Raw genomic sequence first — 15,698 nt, 5'->3', positions numbered from 1 at the left:
TGTTTGATAAGTCATGATTGATACAATACTATGGATGGTCATCTCTAGTTAATTGCCGACGTAAATACTCCCACTTGAAGCTTGTGAAACTGTCATAATTTGTAATTAATGAGATCGCCAGTGGTGAAGCACATACTTAGCCACCATCCAGAAACTCGCCTGTTCTCAACTTGCAGTGAACCGTACTTCCAAGTGATACCTTGCATTGGCCGACTAAATGAACGTTTAGTTGTTTACATTGTTTATTGTTGACAGACACCTGCTTGGTTACTTTTAACCACACACTTGATTTTTAAGTTACAGAGTATCAGCAACAATCTTTTAAAAATATTGAATATTATGCTAATATATCGTGTTCTTAAAACTTGCATTAATGAGTTTGTTGTGTCAATTTGTTTCACAGCCTTGAGTGCGATATTAATAGATGCAACCGAGCGTTAAACAATAACCATACTATACTATACTATACTATACTATACTATACTATACTATACTATACTATACTATACTATACTATACTATACTATACTATACTATACTATACTATACTATACTATACTATACTATACTATTCTATACAGCTATACCATACATACTAACAATTTGTAATGTATTCTTATTACTTAATGCCTTTTTCAATACCATGATTTAGTATTGGGATTTGAAAACAGTCAATTTTCCAATTGTGGCTGATTTTTGCAACATTTTGTTTTCAGGCACATTTAACTGAAAAAAACTTATCATCATATTCATGACAACATGTAAATTGCAACAGTGAATATTGCACAAACCTTCACTGTATACTTGCAATAGCATTTTCCCCTTTCAATCAAACTTGAAAGCACGATATTCATTTAAATTATGCAATACAAAAATAATATAAAGAATTAATGTAAAGCAACCGTTTATTTTTCTTCTTTTTCTTCTGTTTGTTCATCATTGTAATAATTATATGTGTAATTATATGTATCAAAGATATCATGATCATCACTTGCTGCTTATAACCACCAGCCTGCGAAACAATTATATGTATTTTAAAGCTATCAAATGAATAACTAATTGGTAATCGTACACCAAGTTATTTTGCATACTAAAAAAGAGATGAGCATATAGCTGGCTTAGGACACAACATACCTTGCCACCTGACAGTGGTATATAATAGTTTTGTTTTCATGTTATCGAGTGGCGTTTGCAAGTACAACGAGCAGTGACATTTTGCAATTTCTCACCATCATTAGCGGCATTGCTGGAGTGAACAATCGACAGGCGCGTAAAAGGGACAATATCTGAATTAATAAGTATGATTGAATTTCATGCGTTGCTTACAGGAACATGTACATGTATTTGCCAACATCTACATGTAAGACTTAAAAGAAATGAGCGCATACATGCCAACAACATCCATATATAGAAGTGAACCTGTAAAAGACTGAAGAAATCTGATTCATCCGATGATCTGATATAAACATTCGCTAAAGTCGTGTTCGGTTCTGGTCCGACTTTTTAAATTTTATTTAACTGTGTTTCTTAGGCTTAAAAAATGAGGTTAGTTGCTAATGGCTTTGTCGTCGTTAACGATGATTTAAATATTTTAACAAATAGACTGCGTATGTTCAGTGAAACGTGCGTTACTTTACATGACAAAATGTTTTTAAGCTTAAACTATTTTATAAGTGAAACTTTTTAAATATTCTTTTTAAGCTTAAGAAAGCTTCTTCTTTATATTCACATTTCAGTATGATATCTTTTGAGAATACTTAAGACATTATTTTACAACAGAAAAGGGCATATTGAAATGTATTAAATCCTTTAGAAATAAATGTGTGGTAATAGTTGTTGCTGGTTTTTATTGTTAATTTCTGTTAAAGCAAACTAGTATATAAGGATCCTCAATAGGATTCAAATTAAGAATTTGGATTCGAAAAAATCCTAAACAAAATAGTGGATTCAATGCAGCCCTAATGTATCGACACGTGCACATCAACATGCAACTAACTGAACATCTTATTTTAATACGTACATTTAAAATACTCCAAATATATTGTAATATATTGAACATCAATATATCGAAGATTGAACTTATTCAAATAATACTATAATCCTGAAAATCTATATGGAGCAGAATGGCCATCCTAAGGTAGCAGAGTGGCCAAATTTATTTTGTTGATGTATTAGTTTAACTTGCAATTTAATTATTTGGATTGAACATACAATTATTTAATTAAAGCATGGTGATATTGAGTATTTGAAGATATGTCATGCCTTTAAGGTATATGTGTACGTAAGAATATTTAAGATTCACATGAAACTATTTGATATGACTTCACAGCTGTTTCAATGAAATCCAATCTTTGCTTTAGACACGCGATTACTCGCACCTGATTTGAATTTGTAAACATGTATAATTGGTTGTAAAGGAGGACGGGCGTCTGGTATTTTTTTCACCCACTTTTTAGGTTTTTGATGACAATTTTAAATCGCTCAGTTATCACCTGGTCTAAATATAGTTTTATGACACGGTTTTATTTATGTAAATTTGAATCACGATTGAATTTAGTTAACAACTTTACAGCACAACGCGGAGGTAAATGAAGAATTGTTTTACTTGTTGATTAATGTTCTGTGAAGATAAATAAACTCTTGGAAAATATATTTGATGTAATAAATATATTTAGGTTTATGAAAATGAAATATGTCGTAACAAAGACGTAGATAACAGTTATCTACGTTTCTACATATAAAATAATAACAGACAATCATGAAAGGCATTTAACATAATCATCAGTGAAGAATACAAGGAAATGCTTTTTTGCGTTTTTAAGATGTTTACTTAATATGGTTTTCATACTAATGTGTGTCTTGTTACAAACACATCTTTATATTTCAAGGCTAAATGCATAAGTTTGATGCATTCCGGCATGCACTTAATGTTGAATATTACTTGGTTAAATTTTCATTTAGGGCATATGTTTGAAAAATCCACCTCGGTTCGGAGCTTGTCATTAATCAGATAGTAAACAAGCCTTGCTCTGAGGCTTAATACGTTTGCGTAAAGTGTCGTCTCAGTTAAGCCTGTGCAGTTTGCACAGGCTATTCAGGGACTACACTTTCCGCCTTTATGGTTTTTTTTAAGGAATCAAAATCTTGTCTAGTTGGCAGAAAGTGTCGTTCCTGATTAAAACATCAATGGTGCTTGTTTGTAAATAAATCAAACGTGTGTGGCAAATCGTTTTAAAGGCAAACGGAAAAAGTTGACCATTTAACCTATGAATGAGCTATTTATTAAGGCAGCATTCACAAACAAACCGCACGAGATGTAAAAATCTAAATTCAATAAATATCGATAGAGCAAATGCATGTTAAACATGAAATCAAGAAATATATTTTTGATAGGAAAATATAGAATTTGGATCATATAATAAAATCTATTTTTAATAATGGGGTAAATTTTATCGTTTGTTATCCTGGCATTTCAATAGCTTATGAATACTACCAATGTTTTCGAAGCGTTTGTCAAGTTTGTTTATGATTTCATTGAACTTTCTTTCTTCGCGTGTTTAGCTAATTTTGTGTATAACACATTTCTTCAATTTTTACGTAGTATTAAGTAAATACAGCTCCTACTCTTGTCCTATTAATTACGAATTACTTTATGCAGACGGAATTTATTGAACATTAATTGCCGACTTGTTGAGGCTTTTAAGTATGATATAACACTGCAACCCGTTGTATTGTCATAGAGTGATATCATTTAACTTGATTATCAATCAGACTGTTATTTATGACATGTCAACATTAATCAAAATAAAACACAATGCTTACAATAATAAAAACTAATGCATCGATCATAACATTGTTTTAATTTTCAACGTTTATTGCCGTGTACAAAGCAGCCTTTTGCAGCAGAAGTTCAACCATATCAGCAGACGACGATATCTCCACGGCGATCACCAAACGCTCGCAACTGAGTGTCCTTTTTGACGTCCATTAAACACGTTGACGGGGTCGGTAAAAGTGCATGTTCGACTATAAAAAATTGACGGTTGTACATATTTTTGTTTCTGGAGTTCAAAAACAGTACACTGACTAGGCGGTATTTGAAAATCGATCAAACTGACTTCCCATGGTCAATGTATAACCCACTATGTGAGTTTGATTAATAATCTATTCTCTTCAATGTGGCAATCATCTATCAACCTCCGTTTATAGACGGGTCTTTGCAAATGGCTATCGATTTTTCTGAATGCTTTTGCGGTCACACAATTTGTAACTTTTGTATTCTTAAAGAGAGTATGCACAATTTTTATGCGTGTTAAATTGTAATATATTGATAAAAATATGTTACAATAACAAACAATAGGCAAGAAAAATTATTCATTGAAGACGAATTTCATAAAATGCAGCAAAGACAAATTAGCACACAGAACCGATTGTGACGAAGATATTTCGTACATATTTTCGTAACCGAAGCATTCGTCTTTTGTGTTCGTGTGTCGATTGAATAGATATCTTTGCAGGAAATTAAAATGATCCGTAAAACGAAATTTAGATTCACATCGTACATGCATGATATACATGCTGGTGAATTCGACTGTACATACATTTTCGATTTCAGAATTAGATATCTGGCTTATTTCGCATTTTTCGACGCATGTTCTTCTTAACTTCTATTTCAATTTATATTGACATATATGTATAATAAGTTTTTTACACATTTTATATAAATTCATAAATATTTGACAAAATCGTGCATATTCTCTTTAAACTTCAAAAATCGGCTTTTTTATGGTTGAATGTTACGCTAACTCGTGGTTTAGATCACTAAATTATTCACTAAAATAATACAACAATAGCACCACGTTAGTCTCAACCATAACTCGATGTTTCTGTATCTTGCATACTTCCTTGTATATCCAACTAAAATATTATTCACGGTGTAGATGTTTATCGGTGGCCTCTCTGTCAAACTGCTGCCTCTCTGTTCATTCTAGGCTGCCTCTCTATTATATGCAAGAAAATGGATGATCGGCATTCACAAAACAGATAAGAAAATATAAAATTGAAACAGTATTTTGTCAGTTTCACAATAGTTAAAAGAAATATGCCATGTGTAGTCAAGATTATCTGCAGTATTGTGTTCTTCTAGAATCCAGCGCGATATGCGACACTCAAATCTTGATTGTCGCATGTCGACTTTAAATGTCGTATGTCATATCGTGCGTCGCTTAAATGTCGTGCGTCGACCATGAAGGTCGACACGCGACAATCTACTTGCCACTATCCGGATTCCGTATTGAACACGTGTTAAAATTATTTGAAAGTAAAATTTTAAAATGTCAGAATATTGTATGTTAATATCACTTTCAACGTAATTATTTGGACTAACGCTATCGGCTACATATTTGTGGTATCTCTATGTGCATGTATAAATCCGTCAGTAATGAAAATCGCGTTGATAAATTGCTGAAATAATGAACACATATTGGTGCCACGTGTTTACAGTATATAATGCGAAAAACCAAAGATTCGTTAAAATGCCACGAGTTCATGGATTTTCTCGTGCAAGTCAAGTTACTTGTCGCCGGCTAGCCTCAGATTTTCAAAAGGGCCCATTTTAAAACGTCCTTTTAAAACGGCTTTTTACACGTGGATGAACCAGTCAATAAGTATCATGACGTCCCTGTCCATTGACTCGGACTAGTTGCTTCCTGGTTCACTGAGCCCTGGTTTCAACATTTATTCATTTGATATCAATGTTATCTTTCAATTTTCGCCAATAGCCAAAAGCACAAAATTGTGTTCATAAATATTCAAAAATGAGATATTTACAGCTAAAAAAGGGCACAATACAAGATTTAATTTTGTAAAAGTCTGGCCTATAATAAGTCATATCCAATTGAGAAGAGAACTTTGATATATCAAGCGGATTAGTTTGATCTAATTTGCAATACTTCAAATATTGACGTTTATTAACAAGAGATGTAATAGAGTGGGTTCCCATGCCAGTTTCAATCGACGACTTGATAGGCTACCCATGCCAGAAAAGTGAGCCGGTCGAGAGGCTTCCCGTGACACAACGAAAGCGAAAGTAGGCATTTTTTAAGTAAAATTGATGAAAATTACTATATAGCGTACATTGAACGTAAGGATTTGATCATAGAGATGATATCAATGACACTAGATATTTGACATATTAGGGAAAAGCTATGTTAAAAAGTCATCAAAGTGGCATGTATGCACGATTGTTCCACCAACCTCGTCATCATTCCATCTTCGATAGAACTTGTGATAAGTGTTTGGACTTGCGGAATACTGTGAACATTTAGCTGGATATATGCTTCAACTCATGGATCTTATCTTTTTATGCACAAATGTGTTTACGGGTTTTAATTTTATATTTTCTTACCTGTTTTGTGAATGTCGATCATCCGTTTTCTTGTTTATATCAGAGAGGCAGCCGAGAATGAACAGAGAGGCAGCATTTTGACAGAGAGGCCACCGATATGCATTTACACCGTGTTATTGGAGGGCTAATAAAATTAACAACTTAGAATGGCTTACATTTCCGACCGATATCAATTCACCATCCGCAATGCTCTTGCAAATGAGTGCATAAAAAACCTATGGTGTAAGCGTTAACACGAACAACAACAAAGATATTTATTTCAGAAATAAAACATAAGGTTCTCATGAAATTTAAACAGAGCCATAAGCGTTTAATATTTTACAGTTTAAAACATGTAAACATATTTGATATTAAACCATGTATTTTTAAAAACCTCATAGTCGAAACTTTTATTGAAAAATACGAGTAACAAATGTAACAAAATGTATCAAAGGAGTCATCCATCTCCATTGTGCGTAAACTAATAGATAATAAGCATGACTCAAACGAGTTTTATTTATTTAAATGTATTGATGAAATAATTATATGGCAAATATTGTATTAATTATTTTGAAGAAGAACTTAATGGAATTTTGATGTATTAATTTATAGATAGTGTCCTTATTTGTTAATTATTGTCATACATTATACAGAATGCATAGTTTTTATTTATTGAAATAATATAAAGACATAAATGTATGTATTATGCTTGTTAATTAAATAGAACAATTAATAAAGTTCTCAATTAAAATGCGTTTTTTTATAATTTTATCTAGGACGTGTGCACATGTTAATTTTAGCAAAATTCAAATTGTACTTAAAATACTTTAAAGTCTTCATTACGCTCAAAATAAACCAAATTTTCGTAAAGTATTTCGTAAAATAAAATTAAAACCTAAACAATCAGTGTTCCTTATAGCAATAGTCACAATTTCAACGCTAGATGTGGTATGATTACATTGATTTTTGTAGATACAAAATGCTCGTTTTTATTTATTTTTGGACACAATAAATTCCATACTAATTTCATGCGAATATATCTATTCAAACGACACACGAACACTTAAATGGTACCGTGTTAAAACTATAATAAAAACGAGCATGTTTGTATCCACAAACATCTATTTTACAAGACCACATCTGGCATTGAAATTTCGGCAATTGCCATAAAGAAGAATGATTTTTAATTATTTTGCTTTATTTAACAAAATATTGAACGAAATTTTCGTTGATTTTGAGTAGTTATGTTACTTAGAATGGAGCTAAACCCAATAAGATACTGAACCAAGTCTAAATTTAAACAGTCCATAATGTGCATGTTGCGATTCACACTTCAATTGAATAAAAGAAGACGTTATAAGAACCGTAATATGGGCCAGAACAAATCTCTGGTCATTTAACGATATTGTGTGACAAGGAGGCAGGTAACCGATACAAAAAGTACCCGGTATATCCATAGCAAAAAAAATTGTTCATAGTTTTTAACCCATTTATGCCTAGCGTCTAGAAAAAAAGGCCTTGGCAAACAGCGCAGACCCAATGAGACGCCGCATGATGCGGCGTCTCATCAGGGTCTGCGCTGTTTGCTTAAAGGAATTTTTGTAAGAATTATTCTTAATTTAGAAATAAATATACTAGACATCCCTAATTTTGCCAAAAATTGATCCAATTTAGGAGGATGGGAGAGTCCACTAGGCATAAATGAGTTAAAAAGGGTTAAGCTGAAAAACCCATAAAACAAGTAATATTCAAAATGTGCGGTTTATTTTAGTTATGACCTCTCATCGCAAATACACATAAACGAACTATGAAAGCATTGTCATGGAACCTATGCCTTTACAAAATAGAGCCAATCCATATTTGATACAAGTACACATTGTTTTTATTTAACCCAAAAATAACAACTTTCATAAAAAGCAGTGCATTTTATTTACATTTGACAATACTAACTCAATTTAAAGTGTATTACTCGTGCAAAACACAATTTTATCGCATCGTTGTTTTTTGTGTTTGCAAAATTATTCTGAGTGAATAAGCGAAAAAAGGAAACATCGTATAATTAGCGTGCAAAATGACATTCTAAAACATGCACACTCATCTAATGCAACACAAGTGCAGGAAAACAAGATAATTGCACCGACAAAGTCGCCCAAGCAGGCTACCACAACAACCGGCGTGTGCACTGCAAAAATGTCACCTCCCCATCATCATTACAGCGAAGCAACGCATTGAAATAGCTGAACACAATAACCCCAACATGTTCTCCTCTGCGCGATATCTACAAAAGAACTGCCATTTAACGTTAGAAAATTATCCAATGTTGTCATCGACAACTTAATCGTCAGACTTGTGAATGCCAGGTAATGGCTTGTCTGTGATACGGATCTCTGTTCAATTAGAGGGTAATAGAAAACAAGTGCGCCTCCATTGTGTCTAATTGCACGCTGTAGGCTTATCAGATGCCTTCAATTTTAGGTGGAATTTGAGAGAATGCATTAGTGAAATATCATTATTTAATTGTCAAATTCTGATGATGTTCGCCATAGGAGGACAGTTTTTACACAAAAAAATTTAAATCATTTTTGCTTGTAAGAATATGTTGAGGAATGTGTCAAGTAATAGAGAATACAGAACGCCAACACGTAGATGTATTAAAATACTCATGGATATTCAGATTGGCATATTTAACTAAGATTTTATAAATACATTTTTGGTTTCAATCTCTTTTCAACGATCGGAGTAGACACTCATTATTTTCGCCGGTAGGTTAACAATTCAATAAAGTTTTCCAATTAGAACTTCTTAGACGATAGTATCAATTTGATTTGACTGTATGTGTATATTTTTTATAATCAACAATAAACTCAAGTGTGCCGTGGAGCGCAAAGATCATTGTGCATCACTGACGTAATCGTAAAGGAAAATATGTTTAAAGCGTTTCACTTGATGCTAAATTGAAACAAAACATATACACGTAAAAAGCTTTAATAAAGTCAAGAAATGGAATATAATTGAATGTTGGATTAAATATCGAACAAACAATAATAGACGTGAATGACATTTTTGCAATTTGCTTGCATGTTTTATTGAATTTGATATATAAATTATTTCAACTTTTTCAAATGGAAAGATGCAGTGCAGGATCCCGACAATATTCCCTCCATCAACCGCTAAATTCTCTTAGACGCAACACAACAACAAGAGATGTGTTTTTCGGAAACACAATGCCCCCTATTGCGCCGCTTTGAAGCCATCTATTCAACCTTTGACCTTGAAGGATGACCTTGACCTTTCACCACTCAAAAATGTGCAGCTCCATGAGATACGCATGCATTTTAAATATCTAGTTGCTATCTTCAATATTGCAAAATTTGACCTTTGACCTTGACGGATTACCTTGACCTTTCACTACTCAAAATATGCAGCTCCATGAGATACACATGCAGTCCAAATATCAAGTTGCTATCTTCAATATTTAAAAAGTTATGGCCAATGTTAAAGTTTTCGGACGGACGGAATATTCGACATTTGACCTTGGAGAATGACCTTGATTTTCACCTTTCACCACTAAAAATGTTCAGCTCAAGGAGATACACATGCATGCCAAATATCAAGTTGTATTTATCAATAGTGAAAACGTTATGGCCAATGTTTAAGTTTTCGGACGGACAGACGCCATATATTAGACATTTGACCTTGAAGCATGACGTTGACCGTCACCTTTCACCACTCAAAATGTTCAGCTCCAGGAGATACACATGCGTGCCAAATATCAAGTTGCTATCATAAATAGTGAAAAATGTATGGCCAATGTTAAAGTTTTCGGTCGGACGGACGGACGTCATATATTAGACATTTGACCTTGAAGGATGACCTTGACCTTTCACCACTCAAAATGTGCAGTCCATGAGATGCACATGTATGCCAAATATCAAGTTGCTACCATTTAAGTGTTCGGACGGACGGACGGACTGACATACTGACGGACAGTTCAACTGCTATATGCCACACTTCCGGGGGCATAAAAACACGTCAGATCAAGATGAAACTGGGAAGAATGAACCGTTTGTTGTGATGTTTACCACTTGCATATTCATGTTATCGCCTAAGTTTATATGCAAATCAAGAAAACCGCTTAAACACTTTCTCGAAAGATTTACTCGCTTTAGTTGTATATAGGGCAAGTAACATTATGAGTATTAAACGATTGAATGTAATGCCAAACTTGACAATAAGCACAGAATCGATCACAAAACACAAAATTAATGTAAAATAACCCTTAATCCAAATCCTCGCAATTTAAATAAATAGACATTAAAAATGAATGGCCATTTCGTATAACTGCAGTTAGTTTGTCCAATGATGTTATTTACAACAGAGTATCTAACTGAAGCATGATGTAATGCTTAAAAATTGGTAAACAATACAGGGTAAATATCAGCTCACGCAGCTATGTTATCATAATACGGTTATAAATATATTTATAGGATTAACCTCTAAATAGTTGCATGTATATATTTTCATGTGCTTACGTCTGACTAGGTATAAGCAACAATGCTTTACTGTTCGCTTTAAGTTTTTAGCATAAATTACAAATACAAATGCAAAATATACGGCAGCTTTGGTATACAACAAATTCGCGTATAAACGAAAGGCAGTACAACCGTGGTGAATTCATCAGCGCCCGATAGCGATGATTATTTAAATGTCAATATTTTATTCAACGCAGACATAAAGCTTTTTTCACCAAAACCACTTGATTACAAATCTGACTTACAACGTTATAAAATCACTAACTATTAGCATGTAATTATTCCAACTAATTAGTTAAATTACATATAACAAGCGGTTAGCAATCATGCAATCTTTAGAAAAAGTACTTCGTCGTTTCCCTAAGGGTGTAGGCACTTTGGCAAAATGGCGTGCGTATATTGTCAATTGATGAAATCTTGCATTCCAGTCGAATTGTTAACCTAGCATAGACGCTCAATTACTAAATGTAATTGTACGAGTACTTTCAAGAAAGTTGCCAACAGTTGTATTTACGTCGATCAATGTGGTGCACGCTTCTTTGTTAATTTTATAAGTATTATATATGGTATTTCGCTTTTTAAGCGTTTGTTTTAAATGCTTTGTTTGCAACACATATTAAAATCATACCACCAAACCTCCTCCTTTGAATAGGTGATTTTGTCAAATATCTTAACGTCCAGAATTATCGCCTGTAATTGATAGGTGTTCGCTCGATCGATCACGTGATATGATCGCTTAAATTAGCAATCCGTCGTTAAGAATCAACACATCAAATGTGTACTTTTATATTGATGATGAATAGCCATATTTGTAAGGTGGCTTTGAAAACAAATATTTATTGCGAACAATCTTGTTAAAACAGTAATAGTTGTTATTTGTATATTAAGCGAACGTGTGTGGCCCATGATTTACAAAAATGAAATATTTGCATCTTTAAACGTTTATTGTTATGAATGATGCAAATAAAAAAAGACTTTTAAACACATGACGCAGAAAAGTTAGAGGTATTCGAGTACACAATAGGATAATACCGTATAATATTGAGCCGCTTCATGAGACACATTCAATTAATTCAAATCAAATATTTTATTTAAGTCTCAATCACATTGCATGTTCATACTACAATTTACACATACAATATAACACAATGACATGAATGTAACCAGTCATAAATGACTTATTAGAGACTGAACATTTTAAAAACTTTACATTTAACATGACTAAAACCAAGTTTTCAATCTACTTAAAAACATTTTTACCATTAAAACATACTAAAAGATATTCTAAGACTCTGTATACACATATAAACATTATAAGTATGGTTATGGCATAGAGTATAAAAAATTGTTTGTGTTCATATAAAATCTTAAAGCAGGTTTTGGCAGCAACATATGCATTATTATCATTTTTAAAAGTCGCAAGTAATTTGTCATCATCTGACAAATTTTCATAACTGACACTTGGCATATTATTTATTACAGAAATAAGTTCTGTTCTACACTCATTGTACTATGGGCAATGATATAGTACGTGCTTTTCATCTTCTACAACATTCTGGCAATAAAGACAACATCTATTTTCTAGTGCTAAAGTCTCATATCTTCCCGTCTCAACACGAAATGGTGCAACACCACATCTAAATTTTGTAAAAGCTGAACCGTAATTAAACGCTATATTGATTTTCAAATAATTCTCTGTACAAAAATCAGATTTAAAAATTCTGTAAGTTCGCAGCTTGTTTCCACCATTTCCTCTGATAGAGATATTTCTATCTAACAATGCTTTCCATTTCACAGATGTGTTAGAATATGTACATAGCTATAAGTACTTGGGTTTTAGCTATCTCATGAAAGTCAAGAAATTCATTCAACACAAAACCCAAGTACTTATAGCTATGTACGTATTCAAATACATCTGTTCCAAGTTTAAAAACATGATCCGACATAGGTGTTCCATTAGTACCAAAATGAATAATATTTGACTTATCACAGTTTGCTGTCATTTTATTTTGAGTACACCAGACTGATAGATGATTCAACATGAACTGCAAATCCTTGGAATTTTCAGCTAATAATACAACATCATCAGCATATAATAAAATACTTATTTTCGTATCTCCTATCTTGATTCCTTTATATAAACTATTTATTGTAGAAGCCAAATCATTAATATACAAATTAAACAGCATTGGGGAGAGGGGGCAACCCTGTTTCAAGCCGCACTTTATATCGAACCAATGCGTGTCGAAGCCATTCAGACGGATGCAACATTTAACATCTTTATACAACGAAAATATGGCTTGAAACAGTCTGCCCCGCAATCCCAAATGCTGCAACTTATACCAAAGTGTACTTCGATCTAACAAATCGTACGCTTTCTTAAAATCGATAAAGGCGGTAAAAGTGGGGAGCCTTTTGAGTTTATGATTTTCTATCATTGTAGTTAGTGACTGTACTTGATCAATAGTGCTTTTCCCTTTAACAAAGCCATTTAGCTCATCATATATAATATTTTCTTGTGTACTCCAGTTTGTTAATCTAGTATTTAAACGACTACAATAAATCTTATACATACAAGGAAATAATGTAATACCCCTATAAGAGAGTGGATCTCTAACATCAGACGTAGATGACTTTAGAATAGGTGTTTTTATGCATTTAGACCATTCTGATGGTACAGTTCCACTAACGTAACATCTATAAAAGAGGCTATGCAGCATCGCCAGTAATAGTTCATTCTTCAACAACTCATTCGGTATATCGTCATGGCCAGGTGCCTTTCCGGATTGTGCCTGTATTATGCATTTTCGGACTTCCTCTACGTTGATTAAGTTGTTAAAGCCTAACTCATCAAAAGCATCACCACCAGCATCATCAATAGGTGGTACATAGTCTGAATCACTCATAGCGACCTGAGGGCTAAGAAGATTTTCAAAATCGGAACCCCATTTTTGAAGGACTTGCCTAGGATCAGAACATACAGAACCATCTGACATTTTAACTTCAAATGGAATCTTTTTCAATCTTTCATTACCAATCCCAATTTAACCAATACTCTTCCAAAAATGTATAGAATCCCTGGAGACAGCAGCTTCTAGCTCTGCTTGTGCCTGGTAAACATACTGCCTCTTAGCTACTGGACGAGGGGCATAATGCTTACCTCCAGACCAGCCTGCGCATCCGCACATTCTGGCCAGGAGCTACGCTATTCGCTAATCAGACCACGAGGTCTTGCGTGACAGTTTAGCGGACTACATAGCTTCTGATCACACTACACAGACTGGTATGGGGCCTAACTGATCGTTTATGACATAAGATCCATTTTCGCATGATGCGGCTAATATAATACAATAAACAAGCATTCGTTTTCTCCCAATATTTGCAATTTTTTAAATTTCTTGGTCATTATACGAAGACACAATGCAACTACAAACCTGTACGATATTTTCTAGAGGCATATACAATTATATATGGACAATTTAAAAGTTTTATTTAAAAAAACACGTCTTGCATATAGTATACAAGAAACTCTATTTAACCCTTCAGTCAAAACAACACAAAATGACAAATACTTGTTAATTGATGATCATTAAGGTGTAAATGATAAATTCTTAAAATTACAAGTAATTCAATATAACATGCGCGCATGTAGTAGCCAATAAATTCTTCTTAACGCTGAACCTAATCAGCAACTAAGCTTATCGATCATATAAGTCGTCCACTAAAAGCCAAGTTTGTCAATGTGTTGATGACATAATTATTTCTCCTTTCAATTGGCACATTTCTGACAATTAAAGCTAATTTTGGCCCAGTTCCACCGTTGTGTCGTTTCACAATACACAATTAATGTTGCCACTTATTGAAATATTGTGTCGGTAGATTGAACGTCCATGGGCACAGGTGTTTGACAAATTCGCTGCCAATCAAGCAAATCTGTCCGTAATTACTTTGACACATAAATGCAGTTCGTACTCAGGCAATTTATAGTGACAGATTTTTCCAATATCTATCCGTGTGAAATAAATATAATCTATATGGGATACATTTCAGTATAGTTTCTTTTCATAATACGCCAAAGACATAAAATAAAGCAGGTGAAATTTCAGTCAGTAATTTGCAACTGTAGATACAATAAAAATGTGCACATTTCGAGTTTTACTTTTCATCTCAATACATGATATTATGGGCATCTAACAGTTTATAGGTGTCCATCGCAACCGTTGTTTATTTTTGGTATTTTCACTTCATATACACTTATATTTGTTAATGCAGCATCAACATACTAAAACAATATCCCGGAAGGAGAAAAATAATGCATTTGAATAGCAACCGTACTTTCGTTTGACAACTGATCATGCATGTACGATGTGATACTAAATTTAGTTTTAGTGCGGATTCGTTCATACGACACAAAGACACAATTTTGATTTACGGATCACTTCGGCTTACAGGACTGGGTGGGTCACGTAAGAATATCGAATATAAAATATATTTTATAAACAACTGGTAGCAAGATGAGTTGCAGATAATTGGTCAGTAACCACATTTTAACTAACTCTTTTGACCTGTTAATTCTTTTCAGCTCAACTCAACAGTGCAAAATGCCCAAAATATCACTTTAACTAAAAGATAGATACTTGGGCGATTTCTGTGAGAACATGATTATACATAAATGGGTTCTTCATTGCAGCAGAAAAGTTAATTTGTCTTCATCTGAACTGTATCTAAATTGTTAAGTTGGATTTTTTTATAAGCTACTTAGTGATGAAAAACAAAATAGC

The sequence above is a fragment of the Dreissena polymorpha genome, chromosome 3, assembly GCF_020536995.1.
Source record: "Dreissena polymorpha isolate Duluth1 chromosome 3, UMN_Dpol_1.0, whole genome shotgun sequence".
In the NCBI taxonomy this organism is placed as follows: domain Eukaryota; kingdom Metazoa; phylum Mollusca; class Bivalvia; order Myida; family Dreissenidae; genus Dreissena; species Dreissena polymorpha.
This window is presented reverse-complemented; position numbering follows the sequence as displayed.